The following is a 9589-nucleotide window of genomic DNA, read 5'->3' on the forward strand; positions in this document are numbered from 1 at the left end:
AAAACTATGAGAGGCTACGGAAACATAAGTCAATGATCCACGGAAGGAAGGAAGTGGTGACACCGTTTTTGCTGAAGGAAGTCAGGACACTCAGACAGATCGAGCTATGTCCCAGCAGCAGAAGTCCTCTCCCTGGCACATGCCCAGCCAGCATCAAGCAGCTACCGAACAACATTGCTCATTTCTGACCTCAGGCCTGGTTATGGGAAAGGCAGTATGTCCTGCTCTGAGCCTCGGGGGAAGCTGGTCTGTGTGCCCAGACCTGGAAGTGAGAAGGACTCTCATGCCTCACAATTTGAAGGCATCGGTGAGCATGTGGGTAGGAGCGGTCATTGGTGCGTTCTCCTTGGGTAGGCAAAGAGTTACTGACAAAGCTTTTCACCGACAGCTCAGAAAATTGAGCAGGCGTGGTAATAAACAAAAGGTCTTCTCATAGATCACTGATTAAAGTAATTGATAGAGAGAAGAAGCAGAAGTGAATAGAGGCAGGCTAGTGCTAGTCTTCTTCCAGAGCTGTTCTGGGTCCAACCTGTTCAGCTTGTGGTAGGAGGTTGTGCATAACAAGGTAACACAGTTTGCCTATGTTCCTAAATTATTCAAGGTTTTAAAGCTAAAAGTTGATTGTAAATAGTTGGATCTGCCAGAAACTGACAGATAAAATGGAAGATGAAGTTTAAATTGAACAAATGCGAAGTCAATCACATAGAATTAAATAACAGTAGCTGCACACTCTAAATAGGTTAAACTTTCTTAAGAGAGAGACATAACAAGATCGGTGGCAGAAAGCTGTGCAGTATGGTGCCACACATCATTTCGGGTGAAAAAGGAGACTAAGAAGCTAAGCCTAACAGAAAAAATGGTAAGTTGAAGGGGACAGGAACAGATGGACACCCATTTTTGATACACTGTTTGAGAATGCAGGCAAAGCACGAGTACAGCAGAGATGCAGTGTTAATCCCGACATGAAAACAAACACCTACACAGGTGCTGTGTTGGATACAAAACGAAGACAGAGTTGGGAGAGAGAACTGTTTGGAAGAGAAGGAAAACAGGAGCACACAGCCTGCACTTCTCTCCTAAAGAAATTATTCAGTGAAACATTATCTACAGATAGAACTGGACTTCAACCCAGGACTAGTTTCCCAACTCAGATAATCAGGGTGGCAGTCGTAAAGCCAGAGAATCAGGTATTTGACAGACCTTCATTGAAGTCAATATCCTTTAACACTGATGTCCCTAAATTGTCTAGTGTTACAGACATCATTTTACCTGTGTTCGGTTTTAGGTGTTGCAGTCAGTCTGCCTAGGTTTGTTGTCTTTCAAAAATCCCACTGCTACCCCCCCCAAAAAAAACAAACACACAAACAAAAACAATCTACCCTGCAAATTGTCTCTAAATAGAAATTTGAGAAATTTGAGCTTTGTTGCTCTAGTTTATGATGCTGGCAGGAATTAAAAGTTAGTGGAGAAGAGAGTAAAATGTATTTTTTTTTTACACATTTCATTTCAGAGTGTTTCCATCACCAAATTTCTGTGCTAGAGCTGCCTTTGGCAGCCACAACAGCATGCAGCTGTGGCTTTTCAGAAACAGAAGAGGCCAATGGACCTGTTGGCCTTATTTTTAGAGCTACCTTCAGCTTTTCTGCAGGCTTTGAAAGTTAACTCTTGCTCTCTAATTTTTGTCCCATCATCTGGTTTGTTGACTTTAATTGCAAGTTCTCCGGGGCAGGGCTCATTTGTACAGTGCCTGTTGGGCCACAGTCTTAGTCTGGGTCTCTAGATACTACCATACTACAAATGATATGTAATAATAATTTTGTATATGATCAGCTGCATTGTAATGGCTTTTTTTCTTCTGGGCTTTAAACTTTTTTTATTTGATTGCATCCTTGCCCTAATTTCAAAGCTGGAAAATAATAGATTTTCTGGAGAACAATCCCAAATGTCTTATCTACAGCTGATCTGCAATTCAATATAATGATTCTTTCTTTTTGATGATTTTTTTTCCTTTAAATTTGAATAATATCATTTGTGTGATGTTACTCAATCTTTCTGTTTTAATTTGAAATCCTATTTTTAATCAATTAGGAAAAAATGACCTAATTAAGGAGTAATTTAGGCCAGCAACTTGAACGTTGTTTTATAAAGTAGCTGCATTTAATTGGAAATGTGCTCCACTACTGCATTATGTTAGGAAGTAATTTGGAAGAATCAGCCAATGGGATCCCCTGGCTGCACTTCAGAAAGAAGAAGCAAAGCTGATGTTCAAAGCAGTCTGATGGACTTGTGCTTTATTAGTAGATTTGCTATGAGCCTCAAGGTCCAGGGAATTGTCCTGGAGTGATGGGATGCTACCGCCACTACAGGTGGTGGTAGGATCTGAAAGAGGAACGGGCACACCTGACACGTTTCTGCTCTCCAGCCTGCATCTCATTCTTAGCGTTGCTTTTAGCATCGTGCACCTCCAGAAGCAGAGGGGAAGAAACAATTGCTACTCTGCCCTGGGCATCAACAGCCTCTGGAGGGACCGCTGGCTTCCAGCTGATCACCGAGGGTTGCTGTACTGCAGAGCAGGTATTGCTGGACAAACTTAGCAGCACATCATTTATTCATGCAGGCTCAGACTTTTTCCTCAGAAAACAGCTCTCAGGGAAACACTTTACAAAGGCCTTGCAGTGTACTGACAGAGCCCTTGCTGCATGTTAGTGCTTCACGACAAGGAGCAGCAGCATTGTATTCTGGTTTAAAAAAAAAAAAAAAAAGATACCCAGAGAACGCTTGCAGGCTGAGATCACTTCAGTTTTAGCCTAATACTTTTTGTCATTGAATTTCATGTCAGCCCACTATTTATTTTCTGAATCTTATGGGTGATTCCTGAGTCCCTGAGGAAGCCAAAGAAGTTGCCACCCCTTGGTATTTAAGTGTCTGTCGTACAAGGAAGCCCCGGCAGCCTGGGAGCTGTTGTTCAAGGCACTGGCAGGAACATGTGCACCTTTGTGATAGTGCAGAGGGGACGCTTCTGCGGACAGGACAGAAATTTGGTGTCCTGGTAGTTTAGTCCACAGCTACTGATGCCTAGTTCAAGCAGTGACCGGTCTCACATGGCAGAGCAAAGAAAGGAGCAACAGCCACATACAATTCACTGAAGTCGAGCTGCAAAGCAAGGCTGGTGCTCTGCATATCACCTCTAAAATCAAGTGTGCCTGGATGAAAGAGCTCACAGCTTTTGTAGTCAAATATTGAGTTCCTTGGGAGATCCACATGAGCGGAGCAAGCCTCCTGCTCCATCCTCTAAGTCAATAGTAGCAATGCATTATCAGATTGCCTATTTTCCCAGACACATTAAATCTAGTTTGACAGAGGTGAAAATGTTAGCTGTCTGCAGCCTTACAGAGTTGGCAAAATTCAGAACCCTACAAAAGTATCAGCTTTGATTAAAAATTGTGTCACACTTCAGGAGAGAGGATATGTGCTCACCTAACCTGGTGGGCTCCTTCAGTGACAGCTTCATTTCATCCTTCGGGCAGCACGAGATCTGGAAATGGCAGCACAGAATCCCCATCTTGCTGAGCCAAATTCATGTACAAAGCACACTGCTGTCAACAGGAGCTTTAGATGTTCAAAGGAATTCAGCACAAGTTGCATCTTGCCCTAATCCATTTTACCTGAGCAGGCTAAATTGTCCTTCTGGAGGTGTCCAGACACAAACCTCTCCATATTCCATTCAAACACATCAAAACAGAGCATTGCTGCTGTTTCAGCAAGCCTGGCAGCCTTCTGACTTTGTGATCAACTAAAACTCCTGGAATTAGATGCACAGATTAAAAATCCAGTTGGATCATAAATCCCACTGCCACAAGACACAGCCTTGGGACCAGGATTTCTTCTCCCAACTTTAGAGGCCAAGGTTTCAGAAGATGGGCATGGAGAGGGAGCGCTGCCTCCCCAGGGTGCTGGATAAGCCGCTCTGAAGGCACCTAGTCCCATTTTGTGGTGCAGGAAGAATCTAGCTCGTGCTCACTTAAAGGAGGATGAATCCAGGCTGAAAACCCTACCAGGGTGTTAAATTCATGGTCGTATTACCAGATTCATGCCATTCTCCTCCACCCCACAGCCACCATATACAATGTAAACATGATCACTAATGAAGCGGAGTGTGGCTTCATGACACTGGGATTCAGCAATGACCAGCTAGTGGGTTATTGACCACAATTAGTCCGTTAAACTGCCAGCTTTGTTGCGCTTATTCTAACTTGTGCTAAAGCAAAGCTTTTCTAACAGGAGAAACCCAATAAAACTTACATGATACCAGCTGCGTTTATAATGACTGTCACATTATTATGGTACAATGGATGTCCTGCAGAGTCTTCTGAAACAGGAATGGGAAGAGGATTGTGTCTTTGCTTCATAAGAATCTCCAAGAGAACTCAGTACCAGTAAAGAAATACATGATATGAAACAACTGGATGCTGAAGCCAGAGAATATCTGTTTAGAAAATAGGGATCTTTTTTAATTAAGAAAAATTAACCACTTCACAGAAGTAACAAATCAGAAAAATACAACAGTCCATTTAGAGAATGGGAAAAGCAAGTCAATTGTCTGTTCTGCTCCTGAAATCAAGACGTTTCTGTCTGCAGGGGAGGGTTGTTTTCCTTAGAAGAAGAAGAAGCAATCAGTACTAACTAATCAGCACCAGGCTAGACATTTAAGAGGGTCCATAACTGCAACCTGTAAGCACTTACAAATTGCTGTCTTGACTGAGCATAATGATATTTTACAAAAATAAAAACTATGTGCTTAGCACATAGTGTAGAAGTCTGTTTTTTTGTTGTTGTTGTTTGCTTTACATCCGGAAGGGAAGGCTGATTTTTATAGAACAGCTTTGACTTCTTAAAGTTAATTTGAAACCACTCATTTTCAACCGGTGGCATCTAAATTGGTGTCAACGCTGATTTTTCATATGTTCAGATGAGAAACGTTTACACTGCATCATTTTATTGCACCTTCCAGAACAAGAGCTGCTCATAAACCACACATAATGCAAACCCTTGACAATTAAAAATCCCCTGTACAAATGTAAAGCAATCAGAAAGCACAGAAAGAAGTGGAAAGAAAGGCTGCGTTTACGTTGGAGGCAAGCTCTTTGGATGAGCAGCTTTCCCTCTCGCTTCGGAGACGCGCTGCTTCTGCCCCCGTGAAGAACAGCAGCGGTGAGGGACGTCTGATCAGAAAGCCTGAGCTGTGTAATGGGGTCAGCATCACAGGTGTCGGGGCCAAGTCATGGAAATGTGCTCTGAATGGCTAGTGCCAGAATGCACTGATTTAAGAGGTAAAACAAAACCAACAGGAAATAAACCCAAATGAAAGAGGATTAGATGGCTGGCAAGATTATCCTATAAATAGGCCCTCGCTTGCTTCCTTTTAATACAGCCAGGGGCCAATGAGACCCATGTTTCCAGCGTTAATGGGCCTAGCTGAAGGCATTAAGACATTTTATAAAGAATGAGAGGCGAAGGGATTAGGAGCGATGGGAATTTACGGAGCGTTTGTGAATTAGTATCAAAGGATGTCTGACTCCATGGAAAGTTTGAAAAGCAGAGGTAAATGGAGATACCATTATGGAAGAAAAACAGCACAAAAATTTCTCTAGTTAAAAACAATGCTGTTATTTAAATATAGCTCATTATACACGTATGTTAATTTCTCTCCTGAACTTTAAGATATAGAACGGACTGAGAATTTCTATTCACTCTTGCTTATCGTAGAAGCACAAGGGATATTAACTTTGTTAAGAGGATTACCAAATGCTCAGGGTCCTGGTCTAGAGTGGGACTTTGTGGCATGACTGCAGCCTACACTGCCCATACAAATACTAAGCACTGCAGCTGTGTGTGCTGAAGAAAGCTGGATGATTTTAAAAAAACACCAGCAAACCACCTTGTTTCAGGAAAAATGGCTATGGAAAGCAGGCCTGTTAGAAGAGCAGTGTACAAGCAGCTACACCAGACAGGGGTCATGTGGCTGAAAAGCCCTGGGCGCACCAGGTCCAAGTGTGCAAAGTCCTGAGGGACATGCGAATGCTGAAAACAGTTTCTGAACCTGCGTGCCCGTGCATATGCACTGCAAAAATTGGCTCACTCTGCTCATGGGCCCTGACTTGAGAACACCTGAAACCAAACCTGGTGCACAGGGTAGAAGCAGCAGTCCCGGGAAACAAACAAAAGCGTTCAAATAATGAAAAATGCTTCTCTATCTGCCACTATCATCCAAGTTTCTGATGTTATTCATGGTGCTTCAGCTGCTGCACTCACAGCCAGTAGGTGAGAGGCTTTAGCACATCGCATACAGAATCATCTTTGAGACTGTAGTAGCAGCAGTATTTGTCTCATCCAGTGTCCCCCTCTCAAACCAAATGCTCATCATACAGGGGAAAAAAGGAAAAAAAGGTTGGGACTGACTCCAAAAGACCTTCCAATTTTCTCCTGGGTTTTAGTCCAAGAGGACTGTTACCATGAGTGTGGGGGCAGTGGGACCTTTTATTGAAAGAGCCCAAAGGCCTCTGCAGAATGAGGCAGATATTGAGCTTTGATGGAGTGCAGCGCTGGGGTCGATTCTAGTAATCTTTTTCCTGCCCCCTCAAAAAGCCTATTGGATTTGCCTACCGGTGCAAGCTGTTGACCACTGCCATTTTCCGTCAGTATTTGCTTACCAGACAAAAGCTGCCAGCCTCCCATTTGTGATGCGCACACACCGCTGCGGCCAAGGTCACTTGTCTGACTGTACAAGCAGCACTTGGGGAAAAAAAAAAAAAAAAGAAAAACTCATCATTGAAGCTACTCATGGCAGCCTTTCCCCACACAAATGCAAAAACTTGCTCTGTGCCTGCATGTCGCTGGCAGCAAGTTTGTGGCACCCATCCCTCCGCACAGAGGGAAGCAGAGGGACAAGCCAAGCAATGAAGCCACCAGCTGCAATTACTGTAAATGCTCTCCCTGGGATTTATTAGCCTCCATTGAAGATGACTGCACGTGAAAATGCACCTGAAATGGCTGATTCACAACGTTTCTCCTAATGGAAACCTGCTTATTCAGCAAAACTGGAAACACTGAGGCATTGCAGCCCAAACCAGTAGTATTTCAGTCCTGCAGTCCCACTACAATGCCCCACGAGAGTAAAAGCCAGAGCATTTTGTGCTGCCAGTGTTCACTGGGGGATGGATCCCTTGGAGGGCCACCACTTTGCATCCACATGTAAGGAAGTGGGGAGCGCGTATTTTTGATAGACGCACGCGACCATGAGTTCAGACAGGGAGAAAAAGCTGCGGTCGGAGAATGGGAAGAGAGCTTGCAGGATGCAACCACTACGGGCAAATGAAAATACAACACTGGCAGCATGGTCACGGAGAGTTAAATAACCATCCAGAAACAGCAGCTGCTCACAGCCGTGGCTTCCTGGGTATTATAATAACGTTATTAATAATTTCAGGACTTCATAATATTTTGATGGACAGATAGCACGAGCTAGGATCTAATAACATTTGTTGCTGCTATTCAAGTTTTGCATTATTAAATCAGATCAAACCCAGCAGAGTATCACCTTTAGCAGGATCTGATATTCCTAGGGACAGACAAAACTTTTTAAAAGGAGTTAATGTTTATTCACCCTTTGAAAATAAATAACAAACTCTACCTGGAGGTCACTAGAGAGGACGGTGTACTTTTGCTTTGTAAAATCAATGTAATTATCGAAAATTCTACAACAGCAGAAGAAGAAAAAGCAAACCGAGTCTCCACTATGAGAATAATGGGATAGCCCCTGAGCTAGCATAAAGCAACTCAGGTCCATGGAGTTTAGAAGTGAAGCTTTGCTCAGGAGAGGACTTGATTTTGTCTATTCATATTGATTTGCATCATCTGAAGATCTGCCCCTATATCCCTATAAGATTAGGAATGCATAGTGCTGTGAAGTGAACTGTATAATTCAATATTTTATCTTTTCTTCAGGCAGGCAGGCAGGAAGTGGGCTCCAAGGTAAGAACTAATCAGTAGAGTTGAGAGAATAATTTACAGTGGAATAATTTACTCAATGAATTTAGCTTCTTATCTGCTGAGAGACTTCGCAGCTCTGGAAGGCAGAAGACATAATTGCGGGGTCTCTATTGCTTGCAGTATTTCAGGGCAATGACAGAACTTCAGGCAGGGCTGGCCACTGCTGATTAGTGCCAGGGCCTTTGCTCACTGGCAGGAACTGTAATTTCCTGACCAGAAGGAGCTGAAGAAACCCAAAATGCCTGCACTGGGAGGGGGCAGTAGGCCTGGGCTCAGCTGCCTTGTTTCTTGGCACTTGTCCCCTGTAGACTTGGAGCAGCCTTGCTTTAGCCTCAGTTTCTTGCTGCAAAAAGCCACGTTGGCAGCAATGTTTCCTTCCCATCCTTCACTCCATAAACCTCCAACTAGCTGGGACAAACCTTCATTATCTCCTGCTCCTTCTCTGCAAGCAGATGGGGTGACAGGAAGGCAGACAATGCTGCACGTACCACTAGAAGGAGGTAAAACCAGAAAGAATATGCAGCAACATCCATTCTTGCCCTTTTCAGATAATTTTTTTCATCAGGCTCTGGTAGCTGGGATAAACTGTATGGATGCTCTCTTGCTCCTATTTCTAACTACCAGCACCCCCTGCTCCAGCCTGGAATTGCTGCGAAGGAAAAACCGTCCTCTTGGAAATAGGTGAGACCTGTGTGCCTTCCTACGTAACCACAGAGGGGAGGGAAGTGTCACCGCTGTGTCTTCATGCTGCCTCTGGTTTCAGAAATCTGCTCTCAGCTGCTGCCAAATGCAGGAGGCTGCCTGTCGCCGGCTGCAAGAAGCCTGTTTTGTGTTTGACAACGCCACCATGCTTCCAGAATACTTCGTCATGTCTTTGCTTTGCTCATGTCTCCTCTGCACTGTTGGCAGCAGCTCGTTTTTATTTCAGAGATGCTTCATGGCTTGCAGAGCCCAACTTTCACTTAGCTTTGAGTCTGCTCCACCTGCTCCAGAGCACACAACAGCAGCTGTCTGTGCCCATAAGCATGGCCACTTCTTTCCAAATACCAGCTAACAGAAGACACGAGATAACCCTGCATGTCCGGCATGTACCAGCTGGGCTCACCACATACCCACTCTATGTCCTATACACACCTCATATACAGGGCACTCCATACACTGGGGCATCCTTCAGCGATCTGACATGGACACACTTGCACAACGACACACTGACCTAAATAAAACAAAAGCACGTTAAATTAGTTTCGTGCACATACAAGATCAGTTTGCACGACAGCAATTTTAAATCGTTGTAGCTTTATAGCACTGCTTGCTTGTTTAATGCTTTTTTTTTCTAATGTAATGATGTCAATAGTAAATTTCAGCTTTTATTAGCACACAAAGGAAAACCATGAAGATGTTAGCAAGCAAGTAGCAGCTAAGCGGATGATCAAAGGGTCTTCACAGTAAAAACTGTACGCTGAAGTGCGTGTATGAGAAATGAAATATGTTTTTTTGGTCTTTCTATGAGTCATACGGATAGCAAAATGAGAAGAAAAAT

Source organism: Cygnus atratus, chromosome 4 (assembly GCF_013377495.2).
Source record: "Cygnus atratus isolate AKBS03 ecotype Queensland, Australia chromosome 4, CAtr_DNAZoo_HiC_assembly, whole genome shotgun sequence".
NCBI classification, from domain to species: Eukaryota; Metazoa; Chordata; class Aves; order Anseriformes; family Anatidae; genus Cygnus; species Cygnus atratus.